The following is a 21,090-nucleotide window of genomic DNA, read 5'->3' on the forward strand; positions in this document are numbered from 1 at the left end:
TGTAGCAGGGATGCAAATCTCCTACTAGTTCGAAATTGGTGAAAGTAGGTCAAGGTCAAGGTCATATTCCGAACCCCATTAAGTATGATTCGGCTTTCGGCTGGTGTGATTCCCCCCTTGGGAGGCCTCTAGTTATTATTATTATTGTTATTATTATCATTATTATTATTATTATTATTATTATTATTATTATTTTATTATTATTATTATTAATATTGTGGTAGGTGGGGGCGCTCACCATCCAATCACTCTATGTAGTGCTGCCCTCGGGTGTCTGCCCTTTCCTCTCCTCCATCCCTTTTTCCTTCCATCCTCTCCTGTCTTTCCTTCATTCTTTCCTCGGCCCTCTGCCAACTGGTGACTTTACACTCCTCTTCTGTCTTTCTTTCCTTCATTCGTTCCTCTTCCTTCTGCCTGTGGGTGACTCGACAATGAGTGACAAGCCAAATGATTTCCTGTACACCAGGAAACCATTTACTACGCTGGGTGGTAACCATAGAACCAAATTTTGGCGCCTGGTGGTTTAGTGCGTAATTACGGCGCTCCAGTCGGATTGAGCCAGTGAAGGTTAATATCCAAGGGGCCGTTGGGGTTTATTGCTAACTTAATGCCACTCAGGGATGAGTGAGGCTGGTCAATCTCATCTTAAATGTCGGGACCAACTTGCCTAGCTCCGGGCTTCTGCGCTTCTCATGGGGCAAAGTAGGATTGGATGATGGTGATGGATTATTATTATTATTATTTTATTATTATTATTATTATTATTATTATTATTATCAGTACTTGTAGCCCCAGGTTCATCTGAAATGTGAATCCAGTAGACTGCAGGATTAAGTTGATCTCTTGGAGTTTACCATTCTCCTTTCGGGGAAGAGGGTGGGAGTTGAGGGGCTTTTGTTTAATCATGCAGTTCCACCACTCACTTATATTTCGAGAGAAGAGGATAAATCAAAACATAACTGTATCACAAAGGCGTGACTTAATTGTTGTTTCCACCAGCCTAATGAGTCAGTCGCCGAGATGGCTGGGCCAGAGGGGCAAAGGTGAAGAAGCTGCCCAGGTGTTGATGAGGGCTATTCGTCTCAACCGATCACCATCATCACCTTCACTCGATGCATCACTCGCAAGACTTAAAACCCTAACTCCTCCGAAGGTATTTAATCTCTCTCTCTCTCTCTCTCTCTCAGGATGTGAATCAGTTAAGTAAAAAACTGCAAGTTCAGTTCTTCATGTCTAGTTTCACGAGAAGTGTAAAAAAACTTTTCTTGCAGCTTAAATGTTGGGTGGTGTGCAGCAGTTGTCACATCCCCACGCTAATATAAGAAGGTGGACGGCTGAAGTGTCACAGTGTCTTGAACGTCGATGGGAACAGAGAAACCCACAATGGCAGACAAAAAGATATATTCCAGACAGTTTCGACGACTACTGCCGCCCTCATCAGTGGAAAGAGATACGAAGAACAGTACATTATACTACAGACACGCTGCTTCTATACTGGATGGCTACACCTCACATTTCCTGACCTGACTTTACTTCACGTTCCCTCGACGTTGTCCATCCACTACCTAAGTGAGGGATTGTGGTATCCGGCAAGGTCTTAGTCACTAATTTCCTCATTACTGGTTCTATTTTATACATGTCTTCACTAAGTTTTTTTTTTTTCTACCTGTTTATACTCACAGCCTCTATTAACCTACCTTTTTTTTTTTTTTTTTTAACTGCCACATTTGTGCAGCATGTCACTAGCATTTCAGTCAATTGCTTGGTTGTTTTCAGAGAGATGAACATATACTGCATCATTTGTGTTGCCTGTCTTACATGCATACAGATTTTTTTTAAAATATAAGTATCTAGATCTCTTCCCAGTTCACCAATATAATTTAAGTCGCAATCTTTACCTGGAATTTTGGAAACCCTTGCAGTACAGTTATACTGTATGTATAGGATTGTTCCTCTCCAGTGTGGATCTTACAGTAGAATTATATCTAAACGCAATATTGACCTCAAACCATGACTCACGGACTTCACCAGACAAAGATTTGACACGTATGAGTATGGTATTGTGGTCAGTTCTTTCTGTAGAGAGTTGTGACACCTGTGTTCCATCCACTGAGATATATAATATGGAGGGGCCATCTCAGCAGTGAGTGGGTGACTTTGGAGCCAATATCGAAACACCGCACTCGTTGCCTCCACCATGGTAATGCAATTGAACCACTGTTCTTAGCTTGCTGTCTGCGTTTCGCTGTTGCTTCCGTAAGCTGTGCAGTGGACCAAAGCACTATATTTCTGGGATCCATCAACTGATTTCCAAAGGCGCGGGCATCAGGCTTGGTTCATAAACATGGCTGCCATCAAATCAGCAGAGCCCTGGGGCCCTGGCGGCGGGCACACAAACTATACGGCGCTACCCATGAGAAGCCCCTTCATATTACAGAGCTCAGTGGTTCCAACCCACCTGGGTCGCGTGACGCACAGGGGCCATGTTGTCTCCCAGTGGTGTGGGTGGCAGGGGAGGTCAAACTGAATATCCAGCAGACGTTGTGCTTATAACTGTGATTAATAATTGAACTTCTTCATTATATATGCCTTGCTGTGTTTCCTGGGAATGCTTCACCGGATATGGACAAGGGAATATAATGCACAGATTTCTCAGAAATCCCCAGACAAGAAAGAATGGGAAATAAAATTTTGATGGAAAATTGGAAATCAAATGATGTCATATTTGTGTTTCATAAGTTGAAATATATATTTTATGAAATATATTGTTTGTGTTACTAACATTTGATTCCTGAAAGACTTCTTTATCATACAGATTAAATCATCTATAGGATATCCCCTCCAGTCTTGCAACTTATGGTCATATGCTTAAACACAAAAACAACACACTACAACTGGAGACTCCACCACTGTGGCACAGGATCTGACTGGCAAGATTAATGATTCAATAACTGCTACTTTGTAATTCAGCTGTAACTCACATTGGTTTCTTGAAAGACCCAAGAACTTGCTTGCAGTTCATATCTTTTCCCAATAATGGTACTAAAAAATCGCACAAATGTGGTATTCCACAAATGATTAGTTAGTTGTAAGACTCCTACTGAAGATTTTTAAAAATGCAATAAGAGATTGGCTATGTACTCCACTACTTTTGGGAGGTTAAGGATTATTAGTTGCTCCATAAGTCTAGTAGAAAACAAACAGAAATAAAAACCCTTACTTCACAGAAAATGAAAAAAAAAAAAAAAAAAAAACTAAAGATAAGCCTAAAAATAAACACATCTCACCCATACCACAGTTGTGCCTAAGCAAAAGTAGAATCCAAATTTGTGCGACTTAGATTATATTGGTGAACTGGGAAGAGATCTATATACTTATATTTAAAAAAAAAATCAGTATGCATGTAAGACAGGCAACACAAATGATGCAGTATATGTTCATCTCTCTGAAAACAACCAAGCAATTGACTGAAATGCCAGTGACATGCTGCACAAATGTGGCAGTTAAAAAAAAAAAAAAGTAGGTTAATAGAGGCTGTGTGTATAAACAGGTAGAAAAAAAAAACTTAGTGATGACATGTATAAAATAGAGCCAGTAATGAGGAAATTAGTGACTAAGACCTTGCCGGACACCATAATCCCTCACTCAGGTAGTGGACAATGTCGAGGGAACGTGAAGTAGTCAGGTCAGGAAATGTGAGGTGTAGCCATCCGGTATATAAGCAGCATGTCTGTAATATAATGTACATTTTTGTAAGCATACGACCAATAGTGCGGTCACATTCTTACAAGGACTGGATTGGCATGGGCTGACAGGTTTGTTGCAATCATCCTCTTATGCTTTCATGTTATGTGAAGGGTACTGCAGTTAATAATGTTACTTATGTCTTTTTTTATGTGTACGACTCTGGGCATAGGCATCACAGCCTGCTCCCAAGGCCCAGTAGTCCTCCTACATACCATACATCTCTATATGTCATCACTTCGGCGCTAACACACACCGTCCATATTGATTACATGCTAGGGCTGTCTCAGACGGGACTGGTGTACTGGTATCAGCGGGGGTATTTTTACGACATGTTGGCGGGTCTTCTGGTAGATCAGTAAAGTCTTATTTTATGAAATTCAAATCCTCAACTGTTCCCTGCCCCAGAGGAGATTTGAACCTGGGTCTGGTAGGACTGCAGGGGAAGGCGGTGGCTCAATCGGTAGAGAGGTGGCCTGTAGTCCTAACGGACGCAGGTTCAAATCCCCGCTGGGGCAGGGAACCGTTTAAGGATTTGAATTTCATTAAATCAGGCTTTACTGATCTACCAGAAAACCCGCCGACGTGTCGTAAAAATACCCCCGCTAATACCAATACACCAGTCCTATATGAGACAGCCCTAGCATGTATTCAATATGGACGGTGGGTGTTAGCGCCGAAGTGGTGACATGTAGAGGTGTAAGGTATGTAGGAGGACTGCTGGGCCTTGACTGCAGGCTGTGAAGCCTATGCCCAGAGTCGGACACATAAAAAAAAAAAAATCTCACTACCGACTGAGCCACTGCCAACCATGTTATGAAGATATCACATAGGGGGTTAATTTAACCCCTTGATTGCGCAATTACCTTTTTTTTTTTTTTATCCCACCCCGTGGTGTGCAAAAAATGAATTTTTGTTTAAAGTTATTGTTTATTATAAACACGAAGATAAACATCAAGGGGGATCACCTGGTGAAAAAAAAAAAAAATCTCTCTCTCCGTCTTTGAGTAGGGCCATCCATAAGTTTACGTACGGGAATAGTGAAAAAATTATTAAATTTTTTTGTTGTTTTTGTTTATCATAAACTTGAAGATAAACATCCAGGGCATCATCCTGTGAAAAGAAATCTCTCTCTCTCTCTCTCTCCGTCTTTTCGTAGCACCATGCATAAGTCTGCATAGAGGTGGAGAAGTTAGCTGTGATGCATAGCCTGAGCCATGGCTCGCAACGTGACGCTACCCAGCCTGAGCTGTGGCTCGCAACGTGACGCTACCCAGCCTGAGCTGTGGCATGCAACGTGACGCTACCCAGCCTGAGTTGTGGCTCGCAATCAACGGGTTAAAAACGAGTGTACTGAGCAATTTTTAAATTTTTTTGAAGGCTCACTTTGATGAGCAGTATGAATCACACAGAGCAGATAACCTCTTCTCTCTTCTTCCCTCGTCCTTCACTGCTACTTCTGCCTTCCCCTCCACTCCATCCCCTTCTCTACTTACCTCTCATGCACTCTCCTAGTTCACCTGTCATTGTGGTTTGAGTGTTTGATTGCATTGTGGTTTGATTGTATGTCATAAACGATGTAGATAATCATAAACTGAAACACATATAATGCCAAAAACCGCTAAACTCATTAAGTTATTAGGCAATAAAAATGAAAAAAAAAAAAAAAAAAAAAGCATGGGACGGTGTACAGCAACTGAGCGAGCATTGACAGCAGGTGGGAGGCAGCATGGCACCTACAGCAGTTCTCAGTTGTCACAACTCTATAGAAAGTACTGACTTTGGCTTACAATATCGTACTTGTGATTGTGTGTGTGTGTGTGTGTGTGTGTGTGTGTGTGTGTGTGTGTGTGTGTGTACAAAAAGCTTTCCTGTCTTTGAGATAAACTTGCTTCATGAGCCAGTTAGGATATTTTATATTTAGATTTTTTAAATCTTATTGTTTTCTATATCCAAATGGTGCCGTCTACTAATTCTGAGTGCCCTAAGGAACATGGGTGAAATGAAGAGCATCAGAATGTCGGTCGACACTCTATGTAGGGATGGTGTCAACGTGCCCACAAGCTTTAACAGACATATATAATCCTTTGTAACTCCCAAACACGGAGATATTTTTTTTTGCATCCATCCTTAATCCTCATTACTGTTTATGGCTAAAACAGCTCCCACTGCAATTAAAATATAATGCTCACACAATGAAACAGTCAACGAAAATCCGAATTTCTCCATACTCTTCTTTTTTCTTAGACTCCTCTATCGCTAAAGTGGCAAAACCGATCACCTTGGCTATTGCACAGAGGAGGTTCATTCTGCACTGAGTCAAATGTGCGGCAGACATTGATCGAAAAAGGACAAAGGTAATAGGCTGGGAAGAGATCAACTTTTATAGTTTTGTAATAGGTCAGGAATAGGTAAACTTTTTAGGTTTTGATTCGATTTAGACAAAATTTGGTAGAAGGGTATTATAATGGGTGAATAAAGGGTGAAGTGTTTCAGTTACGAGAACAGTAGAGCAAAATTTAAGGTATAAACACATCATTGATGCAGAAGTGTTTGCACAAATCAGTCTTGCCTCAGTCTCTTTTGGCTGTCTCAGATCCAGAGTCTTTGAAAATGCCATCTTGAGAGTCGAGACGAAGATATCAGTATATACAGCTGTATGCCTCTCCACCCTCATATACGGTGCTGAATGCTGGACTACTTACCAGCGTCACATCAAACAAGTTGTGTTGTTTCACATCCGATGCTTACAGCGCACCCTAGGACTCACATGGGAGGATAAAGTACCTCACTCACAAATTCCTCAGCAGGCAAAGTCAACCAACACAAAAACCATCTCTCTATTTATATATTGCCAGACTCCTTAATATCATAAGGGGTGGCTACAAACAATTCGCCTCCATGCCACCAGTCCCCATTCATTTTACTGTCCTGCTTCCAACTCACACCCCCTTCTCTCATATACCGCTCCACTTCATCTCTCAATTTCATCCTTGGCCTCTCCCTCCCTCTCCCCCCTCCTCCATCTCACCCACGTACACTCTCCTCGTTAGAGTCTCGTTCTCCATCCTCTGCACATGACCAAACCATTCTGGCTAAAAAACAGCTTAGCTGGCTTGGACACGTGTTCTGCATGCCTGAGCACTGCCTTTCCTGCCAGGTTCTGTGTGGCCAACTCCCTGCAGCACGCCACAATCGAGAGGGACAGAAGAAGAGATCTAGAGATCATACAGGGACAACACTGAAGAAATGCAACATCATACCAAAAGAACTTGAAACCAATGTATCTGAGAGAAAACAATGGCAAGCTTTTTGCAATGAAGGAACCATTCATCATGAAGAAGCTTGGAACCCGGCCAGAGAAGAGCATAGACAATGGAGACAACCAAAACAGAGTTCTCCTAGCAAACCCGAACTTGACTTGCCGACTGTGTGGCAAAGTTTGCGGATCCAGAATTGGTCTGCACAGTCACACACGTTGGCACCGAAAACTGAGAAACACACCTTCTTAGTAAGCATTGCAGCCATCATTTTCTGTAGTAGAATGACAGCTTTAAGTAAGTGTGTGTTGAAACTTGCCAAAGTAATGCCCACTTCCGTCACAAGGCTGTGAAGAAGAATATTGTACTTGAAGTTCTGTCATTAATCATAATTTTCAAGTACACCTGCATAAATTGTCGGAAAAAAAGGTTTTCGTAAAATACTATGAACGAAAAAATTTACAACAGGTGAAAATAATTGGCTGTTTGCTTAAACATTTTCAGTTGAGCGTCCACCCAAAAAGCCCATCCATCCATCCACCCGACTCACTCATCCACTTTGTTCACCCCATCCATCCACCCTACCAACCCCACCAACCTACCCAGCCCATCCACCCCTCCCACCCACCCACCATGCCCACCAACAAATGTCTCATCCACTCACTCCACCCACTTTGCCCACCCTGCACCCCCATGCACCCCATCTTTCCTACCCACCCACTCACCTCATCCACCCTCCTCTAACCACCCACTGTGACTACCCCATTCACCCTGGCTGCCAACCTGCCCACCCACCCACCAACCTACCTCACCCACCAACCAGCCTACTCCACCCACCCACGCACCTTACCCACTAATTCACCCCACCCACCTAACCATTTGCCTACCAAGCTCCACCAACCAGATGACTCCCAACACACACACACACACACACACACACACACACACACACACACACACACACACACACACACACACACACACACACACACACACACACTCACGCGCGCGCGCATAGAGGGGCACGGCTGTTTTTATAGTAAGGAATACGGTATAACACCTTGAATTATGGGTGTTGTAGCTCATTTACTTGTTCAGTTATACAACGTTGCTTGGCTTACAGTGAACGTCTTGGGAACTAACTATCCGTCCACTGAGAGACTGTGCTGTAATAAGTGCAGTTCGCCTCAGTGAACCGTTTATAAAAGGTAGGGAAATACCGAGCTTTTGACCCCTTCAGTCCCTTGATGTGTTTTATTATTTTATTGTCTCTATCTTCAGACGATTTATAGTCACATCAGAAGAGACTTTTCTGTCTGGAAGTGTTAGATATAGTCACATCAGGAAAGACTTTTCCATCTGGAAGTGTTAGATATAGTCACATCAGGAGAGACTTTTCTATCTGTGTAAGTGTTAGATATAGTCACATCAGGAGAGACTTTTCTACCTGGAAGTGTTAGATATAGTCACTTAGGAGAGACATTTCTATCAGGAAGTGTTAGATAGAGTCACATTAGGAGAGACATTTCTATGTGGAATTGTTAGATATAGCTTTCATTTACCTCTACAGTATAAGAGGTTTCCCCATAGCTGCATAAAAACTTCTCGAGATAACAATCCATATTAATAAGTACGTCACCGGATTCCAGGTGATAATAAAAGAAAGCCACAACTTGGGCAGACATAGTGAAGCCATTCCTTAGAAAAGACATGGTTTATTATATATTTCTAAACTATTGTCCTTTGGTCTCTCGATGAGCATGCTATTGAAGGGAGATTAATAATTCAAAATCCAGAGAATTTATCATTTTGGTTTTACTGTTTTAGCCTATAATATATATGCCAACTCAGAGGCCCATCTCCTATATTTTAAGAATAGTATTATGATAACTATTACTAATGTGGGCAGATTATGGGATGCGAGTCTTCAGCGTTCCAAGACAATAGCCAATGGAGGGAAAGGGAAGGCAGGGAGTGCAGGCAAAATTAACAACACGCGCAGTGCAAGGGATCCTCACCTATTCCAGGGACCCTCATTTTGTTTTGATAATGTTATCGTTTGTTTCCCCCATAGGCGGGTGTGGAAGACGGTGGTGGTGGTGATGGCGGTGGTTGTTGTGGTGGTGGTGATGGCAGTGGTTGTTGTGGTGGTGGTGGCTCTGGACTGGTGAGAAATATCAAGAGCTGTCTGCAATCACCAGCCATGCGCACCATCTTCCTTGCCGCACCCTTTGTCGCCTTCACACAGCAGCTCATATGGATGGGGGTCGCTCTTAATGCCAGCAACTTTACCAGGTGACACTGCTGCCCCGTTCAGTACTGTACAATTCTTCCGTCCTTTCACAGGGTAAGTCTGTCATTGTGAAATAATGGAAGATGAACCTGTTACCCTGCCTCCGCAACAACTGCCTAAGCTGTCTTATTTATATGATCAGTGTATACTGTCTGGGGAAGCTGAAACTGTTTTTTGTTCTCTCCAACTCTGCAGATTCTGCAGGCTCATTGAGGCATCTCGGGGGTGCAGCATCTCTTCTAGAAAATTATATTTATCATTATCATTTACTCTTCATTTACTGAGCACTCCAATTTTTGATATCTGTCCATATTGATTATAAATAAACACAGTTTTTGAAATCTGTCCGTATTGCTTACAAACAAATACACCCACACACACACACACACACACACACACACACACACACACACACACACACACACACACACACACACACACACACTCTCTCTCTCTCTCTCTCTCTCTCTCTCTTATATATATATATATATATATATATATATATATATATATATATATATATAGATATATATATATATATATATATATATAACAAGGGATGAGGCTTGGCACACCTAATGTCTTACTTGGCTCGTATCTCTGACTGGGATAAAAATAATCTTGATGTTTTTAATGCATCAAAGACTCAGTTTGTACACCTATCAACCCGACAAACTCTTCCACAGGTGTACCCGCTGATGTTTAATAATTTTCACCTTAATCCTGCATAATCCTTGAACATGCTTGGGGTTTCATTTATTCGGGACTTATCTTGGAAAGATCATATTGCATCTCTTGTAAAACCTGCTTCTAAGAGATTAGATGTGCTAAGCCGACTCCGTTCCTTCTTTACCCCTGCACAATTGCTGACTCTATACACAGGTTTTATCCGCCCCATTGTGGAGTACAACTCTCATGTGTGGGGAGGTTTTCCACATATAGCTCTTCACAACAGGGTTGAGTCAAAGGCTTTACGTCTCATTAACTCTCCTCCTCTTACTGACTCCCTACAACCTCCGTCTCTTCGCCGCACTGTTGCATCTTTATCTCTTTTCTATCGCTACTTCAACGATCACTGCTCCTCTGAACTGACTGCTTGCATTCCTCCACCTCTTCGACGGGTGCGTAGCACCAGTCTAGCAGCAAACTCTCATCCCTTTTCTGTCCAACTCTTTAATGCAAGAGTTGACCATTACTCCCAGTCCTTCATTTATGCAACAGGTCAACTCTGGAACTGTCTCCTTCTGTCTGTATTTTCTGCTTCCTGTGATCTCCAGTCTTTCAAACGCAGTGTGTCCAGGCATCTCGAAATGAACCGATCTTGAATTTGGCTTTCTCTTGTATTTTGTTTTCCTTTTGGAAGGAACAATTTGCGGGCTTGTGGCCAGTTGGTTCCTTCTTCGCAAAAAAAAAAAAAAAAAAAAATATATATATATATATATATATATATATATATATATATATATATATATATATATATATATATATATATATATATATGTATGTGTGTGTGTGTGTGTGTGTGTGTGTGTGTGTGTTACTGATCATCTGCACATTATGAATCAGCTAATTGAGAAAATACCGAATATATTTAAACCATTGTGCTTAGCTTTTGTTGATTACGAAAAGGCTTTCCATTCAGTGGAGCATATCTATCTATCTATACACCTAGGCTGCTTCCCCCAAGGAAAGGGAGGTAGCCGAGACAGGACGACACACTCCCCATTTACACATCCATTCAAACACATTCATTCGCATCTTAGCCCCAAAGGGGAGAAGGGACAGGTCCTCACCACACCACACCGCACAAGGGTCAACTGCGCAATGCAATCAGTGACATCCGCAGCAGGGCCCAACAGCAGAGCTGGTTTACCCCTGCCACATCATATTAGACCCATCCCCTTACCCGCATCTGACCTGACTAGCTGATCAGACCTAATGCGGGAGAATATCCCCTCAGGGTTGCGTCATCATGTATTCATTCACAATTTCTCTCCATTTATTTCTCTCACGCACAGCCACTCTTCCTTGCTCAACAGACATCCCTCTCGCATCCAGCACTCTCTTCACACTGTCCATCCATCCTATTCGTGGTCTTCCTCTCAGCCTTACACCTCTCACATCAGATCTAATTTTTTTCATCAATCTCTCATTATCCAGTCTCTCCATATGCCCAAACCATCGCAACATCCTCTGCTCAACTCTACCAGCCATCTCCCGAACAACTCCAGTTCTCCTTCGCACTTCACTATTTCGCACTCGATCCATATGCATCACTCCACACATATTCCACAGACACCTCATCTCCATTACATTCAAACTTTTCCTCTCTGCTACACCCATATTCCATGTTTCAGCCCCATATAATGCAGTCGGTACCACAACACCATCATACAGCCTTCTTTTTACATCCATTCTTAGCGAACGACATCTAAACACTTTTCATTCCTCCCAGCACCTTTCCTACTTCATTCATTCTAAACTTCACTTCTGCATCTATTCTTCCATCCACAGCAACATGTGACCCTAAATATCTAAAACACTCTACCTCCTCAAGCAACTCGCTATTCAAGACTATATTCATCCCCCTACCATCTACCAACCTCGTACACTTCATCACTTTACTCTTATTCTCATTTACTTTCAATTTCCTTCTTTCACACACCCTTCCAAACTCCTCTACCAACTGTCTCAATCTCTCCTCTGAATCATCCACCAGTGCAGTATCATCTGCAAACAGCAGCTGCTTCAGATTTCACTCTCTACCATCAACATTCACCAGACTCAGACCTCCACCTAAAACTCTTGCATTCACCTCCCTTAAAACACCATCCATATAAATATTAAACAACCAAGGCGACATCATACATCCCTGTCGTAGCCCCACTCTCACGGGAATCCAATCACTCACAGCATTTCCCACTCTTACACACGGTCTACTATTTACATAAAAACTTTTCACCCCTCTTAGTAACCTACCATCAAGTCCATACAATCTTAAAACAGTCCACAAAGCCTCCCTATCAATTCTATCATACGCTTTCTCTAAATCCATGAGTGCCCAAAACACATCCTTGCCTTTCGCTAAATACTTTTCACACACTTGTCTCACAGCATACACCTGATCCACGCATCCCCTCCCTCTCCTAAAGCCACACTGTCCATCACCAATCACTCCCACTGTACCCTCTTTAACTCTCATAATTAACACTCTACCATAAACCTTACCTACAACACTCAACAGACTTATACCCCTAAAGCTAGTACATTCATACTTATCACTCTTGCCTTTATACAACGGGACCACACAAGCACTTGCCCAGTCAATTGGCACCATACCTTTCACAAAGCACACATTCAACAATCTTACTAACCAGTCAACAATAGTCACTCCACCACCCCTCAGGCATTTCACAGCACACCCATCCATACCTGCAGCTTTCCCTGTTTTCATCTCCTTTACTGCCTTCTCCACTTCCTCCTTCGTGATTAAAGAATCATTCAACTCTCCCAACACATTTATTCCTTGCACCCTTCCATCCGCCACAATCTCAGCCACCCTTTCCTCCTCTACATTCAACAATCTTTCAAAATACTCTGCCCACCTCTTCCTTACTGCATGCATCTCAGTTAACATCCTTCCATCCTCTGCTTTTACTCGCTCTTCCTTCCCAGACTCTCCCTTTTGCACCCTTTTCACCTCCTTCCAGAACATTTTCTGTTTCTGTTGAAAATTCTCAGTCAGCCGTGTACCCCACCTTTCATCTGCTGCCACTTTAGCATCATGCACAGCCCTTCTTGTCCTGTTCCTCTTTTCCTTATACCTTTCATATGACACCTCATCCTTCCTCTGCAGCCACACTTCATATGCACGTCTCTTCTCAGCCACAGCCATACTTACTTCCTCGCACCACCATTCACCTTCTTTTCTTACACCACCACCCACACGTCTCACACCACACACCTCTTCTGCATGCCCCACCACAGCACTCTTAAACAAATGCCATTCCTCCTCCACACTGCCATTTTCCTGATCTTTCACTGCGTTCCACTTATCTTTCAGTCTGTCCTTATACTCTATCTTTTTCTCTCTTTTATCCAACTCACTTACTTTCAAAACCTCCCTGCCACACCTAACCCTCCTAGCTCTTACCCATCTCTTATATATATAGGAATTATAAATTCATTGGGGGAAAAAGGACTAAACAAGAACTTTGTAAAACTTCTCAAAAACATTGTTATGAGGGCTCGCGCAACGTACGGTGTTCTCACGCCAAATCATAAAACGCCAGAAAACAGGTTAAAAGTTCAGCAGTATTCTCGCAACCTTAACTTTTTACACTTTGATGGTAGAATGCTCATATTTTTTTTTTTTTTTTCTAGGAAAGGTTTTTGTGTGTAGATTGTGATTCTGATCATATTTTGGTTATCTCTATGAAATCAGTATTAATATTTTTTTAATTATTTATTTATTTATTTATTTTTAAATTTTGCTGAATTTTCAACCCATTTTCAGGCAAAACTTGACTGCTTAAACAAAAATCAACATTGATCAGAACGATGATAAGTACCATTAAACAATATGAATGTACACTGGCCCCCCAAAAAGGACGTTTACCATTATTGCTATAGAATTACTTCACCACAAAACCAACTTTTTCACCCATTCCTGAACGCCTAGGAAACTTTCATCACTGTCACCAGCGCGACGGGACATTGTTACCCCAGTAATCGCACATGAAACTCTGCAAAAGTTGCAAAAGATGGCTGTAAAACAGCGAGATTTCTTTTTTGTGTGTTACAAACCGAGCACGACGGTAGGGACTGATCAGTGGCACAGGAAAAACTCCCGCCAAGCATTCCATCATGTATGGCCAGCCAATCAGTATGCAAGGTTCTCGGCCCGGCTATGTTCTCATTGGCTGCAGCCAACACACACACACACACACACACACACACACACACACACACACACACACACACACACACACACACACACACACACAAAACCAAGATGTGCTCCTCTGCTCCTGGGAAAATGGCGAGTAGCTAGCATAAGGACGGTGTACAATACAGTACTTTTTTTTTTTTAAGGACTTTTAACTACAGTATACTTCCAGTGATGGAAAGTGTTCTTATCCAAGGCTGCATGCTAGAGTATGGGTGAAAACAGTGTTATCCACCAAAAACATATTTCCCGGCCGGTGGTCTGTGAGCCCCTTCCAACACACGGCCCCTCATACATAAAGAGGGAACTTCTATAGTTACTGTAAATTACTTACAGACCCGGAAAAAAAAATTAAGACTGAGAAAGACTTGGGTCAGGGAGATACAATTTCACCAAAATTATCTACAGTATACCTTGAAAGAATTTTGTGAAAGCTCGAATGGGAGAACAAAGGAGTAAACATAGAGGGAGAAAATTTAAACCACTTAAGATTTGCAGATGATATTGTCCTAATCTGAGAAACAGCAGAGGCTTTGCAAGAAATATGAAATGACCTAAACAGAGGAAGTCTTAAAATAGGGCTAAAGATGAACCGGAGTGAAATAATAATAATTTTTAATCCAAATATACCAAAGAGCGCCATTAGACTAAATGAAGAAATTTTTGAGGAAGTTGAAGAGTACGATTACTTGGGATAATTACTAAAACTAACGAAAGACCATGATAGTGAAATAAAAAGATGCATGACAGTTGGATGGAAAGCATTCGGTAAACATACAGACATAATGAAAACTATCTTTTTTTTTTTATGCAAGGAAGAAGGAACCGAAAGCCAGGAGCCCGGAAACTGTTCCTTCCAAGAAATTAAAACAAAAACAATACAAAAGGGAGCCAAATTCAAGATCCGTTCATTTCGAGATGCCTGGACACACTGCGTTTGAAAGATTGGAGATTATAGGAAGTAGGAAATACAGACAGAGGGAGACAGTTCCAGAGTTGACCTGTTGAATAAGTGAAGGAGTGGGAGTAACGGTTAACTCTTGCATTAGAGAGTTAAACAGAAAAGGGATGGGGATGAGAGGTTGTTGCTAGATGGGTGCTACGCACCCGTCGTAGAGGTGGAGGGATGCATGCAGACAGTTCAGAGGAGCAGTGACCGTTGAATTAGCGATAGAAACGAGATAAAGATGCAACAGTGCGGCGAAGAGACAGAGCTTGAAGGGAACCAGTAAGAGGAGGAGAGTAAATGAGACAAAAAGCCTTTGACCTCACCCTATTGAGAAGAGCTGTATGTGGGGAGCCTCCCCAAACATGAAAGTTGTACTCTACACAGGGGCGAATAAAACCTGTGTATAAACTCAACAACTGTGCAGGGGTAAAGAAGGCACGGAGTCGGCTTAGCACACCTAATCTCTTGGAAGCAGATTTTACAAGAGATGTAATATGACCTTTCCAAGATAAGTCCCGAGAGAATGAAACCCCAAGCATGTTTAAGGATGATGCAGGATTAAGCAGGATATTATTAAACATTAGTAGGTACTCCTGTGGAAGATTTTGTCGGGTTGATAGGTGTAAGAACGGAGTCTTTGATGCATAAAAAACAAGATTATTTTTACCCTAGTCAGAGATACGAGCCAAGTCAGACATTAGGTGTGCCATAACCTCATCCCTTGTTTGTTGGTGTACCTGTTGAGATGGACGTTGTGGGAATTGAATGGAAAGGTGATAGGTGGAATCATCAGTGTACGAGTGGATAGGATTATACGTACAGCTTAGAAGGTCGTTGATGAATAAAAGGATGAGAGTTGGTGATTGGACAGAGCCTGAGGAACACCACTGTTGATAGATCTAGGAGAACTGTGGCCGTCTACAACAGCGGCTACAGAACGACCAGAAAGGAAGCTATAGATCGAGGCACAGACAGAAGGATGGAAATCGTAAGAGGACAGTTATGGAAATTAAAGATTTATGCCAGACTCGATCGAAAGCCTTTGAGATGTCAAGTGCAATGGCAAAGCTTTTGCCGAAGTCCCGAAAGGAGGATGACCAGGCATCTGAAAGGTAGATGTGAAGATCGCCAGTGGAGCGTCCCTGATGGAACACATACTGATGATCAGAAAGAAGGTTGTGATAGGAAAGATGTTTTAAAATTTTTCATTTTAGATTTGACTTGAAAACTTTTGAGATACAGGATGTTAAAGTAATTGGAAGATAGTTAGAGGGTTGCGAATGGTCACCCTTCTTCTTCCGGTAAGAAAGAAAGGTACAAGATGATAGAGAAAGACTAAAGAGTTTACCTAGGCAGGGTGTAAGCACAGAAACACAGTTCTTGAGGACAACAGGAGGGACTCCATCAGGCCCATATGCCTTGTTAGTATTGAGGCCAGTGATGGCAGAAAATACATCAGCTGAAGAAATTTTAATGTTAGCCATGAGGAGGTCAGCAGGGGGAAGTGATGTAGGAACAGCACCGGAATCGTCTAAGGTGGAATTAGAGGAGAAACTCTGAGTGAAGTGATCTGCTTTATCAGTAGAAGAAATAGCTACAGAGCCATCAGAGTAGAAAAGAGGAAGGAAGGATGATGAGGTAAACTTGTTAGAAAGGTTTTTGGCAAGGTGCCAGAAGGAGCGGGAAGAATTCGAATTGGAGTGTTGAGAGCATTTAGTATGGATGAAATTATTTTTAGCAAAGCGAAGAGCATGCTTAGCATGATTCCGGGCAGAAACATAAAAATGATGTAATTCAGGAGTGGGTTGCTCAGGTACCTTTTATAGGCCCTCTCTTTGTTGTGGACTGGATTAGAACATGCGTGATTAAACCAAGGCTTTCTTGCATTAGTCAAAGGATATCCCCTAGAGAATAACCTCTGTTATGCGCAAGGCACACTCAGATGGCTTCCGCCCATTGAAGTAATAATCATTATAGGGAAAAATCAAAGAAGTACTGCCTGAGGGCCTCTTAGTCTGCAGCTCCAAAGTGCCACAATGGACGTTTCTTTGGAGGGTCCACAAGCCGTACCGGAGCGATAGGACAGGTTAAGATAATAAGGTAATAAGCTTGCCAGTGTGTATGAAACAAAAACTGTTTAACGAATGTATTATCCAAGATTATGACGTACGGTTGTGAGGCCTGGAAGCTAGCAAAATCGATGGAAAAATAACTAATTCGTTCTCAAAGAACAGTGGAAAGGTCAATATTGGGAATATCGTTGAGAAACAGGAAAAGATCGACTTGAGTGAAAGAGAAGATTAAAGTAAAAGACATTATAGAAGTTATAAAAAAAAAGAGAAATGGTGCTAGAGAGGTCATGTTGTAAGAATAAGGGTAACCGATAGAGCAAGAGGCTGACTGATCGGACTCCAAGGGACTGCAAGCATACAGTAGTAGCAAATGGCCTGACAGGAGGTGGAGACATAAGATAGAGAAGTTTGCAGGCAAAACTTGGCAGAGATTGGCTCAGTCAATGAATTTGTGGAAAATGTTGGAGGACACCTTTGTTCAACAGTGGCCTTGTAATGACTGATGGCGATGATAATGTATATATATATTGTTACACAGCCTATGATTTCATCATCCTTTGTGTAATTAACGTACAGTATGCTGCATGTTTGATCACGAGCGTGTTCTACCTCACTCCCCCCCTCCTCCCTTATAGTAGAGTAAGTCGTTCTTTCTGTTGTTCAGAGCAGGAGTGTCAACTCTTTGTCCCCATGGCTTCATTTGCACGTCCTTCTTACAAGTTGTATCAAGCTCTGCCGGCCCCTATATAATGAGCTCAGTCTCTGCATTATTGCCACTTAGATCTACTCCTCATTTTGTTCACATCTCTGTCCTCCCCTGTACAGTTGTTGTTGTTGTGAGTGCTCAGGAAGTCCTCAACCATCTAGCGGCTGTGTAGTTTGAGAGTGGGTGTTGTTGCATTTTCTCTTGTACTGTGTAGCGTGGGGTGTTAATTCTTGGGTCTAGCGGGGTTTTTGTGATTAATGTAAAGTTTCATGTCAGCCATTGTTCATAATATTTCGTATCTGTAATAATATATCTTGCATTCACTGAGTATTATCTGGTATTGTCATTTTATCAGGGCTGACTTAGATAAATTTACTCATGCTAATTTCTTGTTAATAGAGGCTATTGCAGTTAACCATATATTTAACCTGTTTTTTGCCATTACATTATCCTTATGAGTCCTGAATGTTTTGTTGTTAGTTTGAGCATTAAATTTTAACTTGTAATTTTACCTAACTCTTTTGTTTTGAACCTGGAACTTTATGGGGCGGTATTCTCTGTTCCGTAACATAAATTTGGCGACCTCTTATCAGGATATTCAGGATATTATCATATGGATATTGCTTGATATTTTGTGACTGTGATTTATTGATGATGTCAACTATTACTACGCTTGATGAAGCCAAAGATTTTTTGTCAAATGTGCAAACAGTGTGTGATGTAGAAAACAGAACAAAGAATGAACTTAAGCTTGTCGCTCAACAATTGGGAAATGCTGTTCGCTCTCATCATTCTAAAGATCAAATTGTTGACATGATTAATGAAAGCTTGTTTAATGTAACTCCTCCAGATGAGCAAACGCAGATTGAAATAGCTAAATTACAGCTAGCCCTGCAGGAGGCTCGTGCTAAGGAGGCTGAATTTCAGGCAAAAGCTAAGGAGGCTGAGGCACAAGTTGAAATTGCTAGGATTCAGGCAGACCATGAGTATCGCATGAAACAAGGTGGAACTGGATCATCTAGCTTTGATGATTTTGATGTGGCTAAAAATGTTAAACTTGTCCCTCCTTTTAATGAATCTGATTTAACAAAGTATTTTCAGTTGTTTGAGAAGGTAGCTGCAGGTTTTAATTGGCCCAAAAAGTATTGGCCAGTACTCCTTCAAACTGTTCTCACCGGTAAAGCTCAAGTAACTTATGCATCTTTGCCTCAGGATCAATCTGATAATTATGATGTAGTTAAGAGCTTGATTCTTAAGGCCTATGAGCTTGTTCCTGAAGCCTATAGAGTAAAATTTAGGACAACTTATAAGCAAGATAAGCAATCCCATGTTGAGTATGCAAAAATCAAAGAAGATCTGTTAGACCAGTGGTTAAATTCTAAGAATGTGGATTCTGATTTTGACAAATTTAAGCAGATGATTTTGCTGGAGGACTTCAAAAGGTGTATTTATAAAGATGTAAGCCTATATCTTGATGAGAAAAGAATAGATAATTTGTCTGATGCTGCAGTTTTAGCTGATGAATATGTTCTCACTCACAAGAGATATTCTAGAGAAAAAAGGAAAGCTGAGAGTAAGTACGTTGCCTCTGCTCAGAGTACAGGTAACAGGAAAGAGAATAAAGATGATGTTTCTCAGGAAGTAAATACCAGCTTCACCTCTAGATTTCAGAAATGTAAATGTACTTATTGTAGTAGGCTTGGTCATACTACGGAGAGATGTTTCAGGAGACAGCGTGATGTGAGCAAAAAGGAGTCTTTAAATATTCAGTCAATTGGTCTAGTGTCAACCCTTGAGAGTTCCCAGAATTCTTTAACTGAGTTAACTGAACCTGCTTTGAGGGGTAACTTAAATTCTCATGATGGAGCTCCTCTTTTGAGCAGTAACGTGGGTGACACTCTCAAGAGTTCATGTGCTAATTTCCTGTCTAATGGTTTTGTCAGTCCTCTGGACAGTAATAACAGGAAATCAGTTAAAATATATCGTGATACAGGTGCTTGCCAATCCCTTATGCTGACCAGTGTTCTAGGCTCTAATGTTAATTCCTGTGATGAAACTGTAATCTTACAAGGTGTAGGGAATAATTACTTCTCTGTCCCTCTGTGCAGAGTGAATTTAGAGTCTGGTTTTGTTAATGGTTCCGTTATGGTTGGGTTGGTTGAGACACTCCCAATGCCAGGTGTAACTTTCTTACTTGGAAATGATATTGGTGGAAGTCAAGTGTGTCCAGCTCCTCAGTTGTCTAGTGAGCCAGTGGATGTGTCCCAGGATTGTGATGTCCCTGATGTGTTCCCTGCATGTGCTGTCACTAGGGCTAAGTCTAAAGTTACTGGTGACTTAGAGGATGATGATGATGATGATGATATCCTAGCTGACACTTTCCTCGCTAATTTGGACCACTCAGCAGATGAGGCAGTACCCCGTAGTGTTGATAATTTGTCTCGTCAAGAGTTGGTTGAGTTGCAGGTTGCTGACCCTGAGTTGAAAGGTCTTGCTAACTCTGCTTGCAGTGAGGAAGAGTCAACTGGTGCTTCTACTTGTTATTATTTAAAGTCAGGAGTACTTATGAGGAAGTGGAGACCCCCAACAGCATCAGCCGACTGTGAATGGGATGTTGTACATCAAGTTGTCATCCCTCGTGTTTGTAGGCAGGATATCATTAGAGTGGCTCATGATTCCAGTTTGGCAGGACACCTTGGATTGAGGAAGACTGTGGCATGCATTTTGAAACACTTCTACTGGCCAGGTATCTTCAGGGATGTTTCCTGGTATTGTAAGTCTTGTCACACCTGTCAAGTTGTGGGGAAGTGTAATCAGACCGAAAAGGTTGCACCTCTAGTTCCCATTCCTCCTTTTGAGGCGCCATTCACCCGTGTGTTGGTGGATATTGTGGGCCCTCTTCCTAAGACTTCTTCAGGATTTTCTTACGTGTTGACCCTGATTGATATGGCTACTCGTTATCCTGAAGCCATTCCACTTAGAAATATCTCAGCAAAGAACGTGGTTAAGGAAATGCTGGGGTTCTTCACAAAGTTTGGTCTGCCCAAGGAGGTACAGTCAGACCGGGGAAGTAATTTCATATCAAATGTTTTCAAGCAGTCTCTGAAAGAGTTGGGCA

This window comes from Coenobita brevimanus, chromosome 115 (assembly GCF_032717465.1).
Source record: "Coenobita brevimanus isolate Jiangsu-jjx chromosome 115, ASM3271746v2, whole genome shotgun sequence".
Classification (NCBI taxonomy): Eukaryota; Metazoa; Arthropoda; class Malacostraca; order Decapoda; family Coenobitidae; genus Coenobita; species Coenobita brevimanus.